General features: G+C 36.3%; 1 pseudogene; it reads left to right on the top strand.

The window, feature by feature from the left end:
• LOC102833321 overlaps positions 1–1,841 on the top strand; it is a 41,139-nt pseudogene that overhangs the window by 5,895 nt on the left and 33,403 nt on the right.

The raw sequence follows: 1,841 nt of genomic DNA, 5'->3' as shown, positions 1-1,841 counted from the left end.
AATTTTTAAGGAGGTAAATTGGGAAACAAATTGCCAGTTAGTCCTGTGTTCTGGGCACTTCTAGGTGAGTTCGAACTGCCTATCTTTCAGCCTTTAATGTAGCACTTAATCATTTGCATCACAATAAACCAATCTAACCCCATTGCTATCAGGTCTATTCATACTCAGGAATGCTATATGACAACAGAGAAATGCCCCCATAGTATTTCCAAGATGGTAAGTCATTTTGGAAGCAGAATATCACATCACATTTTTCTCCTTTGGAGCTGGTGGTGGGCTCAAACCACTGACCTTCTGATTATCAGCTAAGAACTTAACCACATGGTGGCTGTGTGCTGTGGAGCTGATTCCCACTCATAGTGACCCTGTACAGGGTTTCCAAGGCTGTAAATCTTTATGGGAGCAGAACACTTCATCTTTCTCCCACAGAACAGCTGGTAGTTTTGAACTGCTGACCTTGAGGTTCACAGCCCAATTCTTAACCACTATGCTACCAGAGCTCCTTAAGAACTTAACCACATATGAACTCTAAATGGGCTTAAAACTGATGTATTAATATTACATGATTCCAGTAAATAGTTTTCCAGAGATTATAAGCATAGTTCAGATATTCTTTTCTTTTTTTAAAAACTTTTTTGTGTGTGAATTAAATGAAGGTTTACAGAGCAGATTATATATTTTACATTTAACCAATCATATACTTTGCTTCATTACAATGATAACAATCACATCCATGTATCAATGTTGTTGTTGCATGCCGTGGAGTCAGTTCCGAGGCTGTAAATCTTTATGGGAGCAGAAAGCTTCATCATTCTCCCACGGAACAGCTGGTAGTTTCGAACTGCTGACCTTGAGGTTCGCAGCCCGATTCGTAACCACTATGCTACTATGTATCAATAGTTAACAGTATTTACCGATATTCGTTTTAACACTGTATTCTACCCTTGTCTCTGGATACGTTACATCTTTACTCTGCTAACCTCCCTCTTGTATATTGCCTGTCCTGTCACCCATGTTGACATGTGTCTATCCTCTAGCCCATGAATAACTTCCCCCCCCCTTTTATTAAGAAAAGTTTGTCTTAATGTTTAACAATATTGTCAAATGCATTATTTGTCCTTTTGTGATTGACTAATTCCACTCTACATTTCATCCATATTTTGAGGTGCTTCACAGGTTCATTGTTTTTCTTCAACATTGTATAGTACTCCTTTGTGTGTAGGTGCCAAAATTTGTTAACCCATTCTTCTGTTGAGCATTTAGGTTGTCTCAATCATTTTGTTGTATCTCTTGCTGACAGCATATTGAAGAATCCTGTTTTCTTATCCATTCTTCTTTCTCTATTTCTTGACTGGTACATTTAATCCATTTGTATTCAATATAATTTTCCATTGGTATAGATTGATTGCTGTCATTTTGCTGTGTGCTTTTTTTGTATTGCTGCTGGCTTCTTTGTTCCACATTATTTTCTGCATCGAGTTAATTTTGTTTATAGATTTTCTTGTCATTTTCATTTCTGTTTTTTAAATTTTTACTAAAACTTTCTGATTTATATCTTTAGTGTTTATTGTGATGTGCAGGTGTTTTAATTTTCTTTGAGGTTACCCTGTAATTTATTAATCTTTTTCCTATTTAAAACAGTCTGTTTTACATTGAAATGTACTCGAGTACCTCACCTTTTGGAATTTAAATATCTACACAATTCCCACTTTTTGCTTTGTAGTTGACTTCATTATAAATTTATATCCCTGGCTCCTTATTTTCTGTCTTGTCGGTGTGTACTGGTGTGGCACTGTGGGTTAATACGTCAGACAGCAAAGTCATTTGAACTGCAAGGTTGG

The sequence above is a fragment of the Chrysochloris asiatica genome, unplaced genomic scaffold (genome assembly GCF_000296735.1).
Source record: "Chrysochloris asiatica unplaced genomic scaffold, ChrAsi1.0 scaffold00147, whole genome shotgun sequence".
NCBI classification, from domain to species: domain Eukaryota; kingdom Metazoa; phylum Chordata; class Mammalia; order Afrosoricida; family Chrysochloridae; genus Chrysochloris; species Chrysochloris asiatica.
Note: the sequence above shows the minus strand (reverse complement) of the source record. Positions and strands in the feature narration are given on the sequence as shown.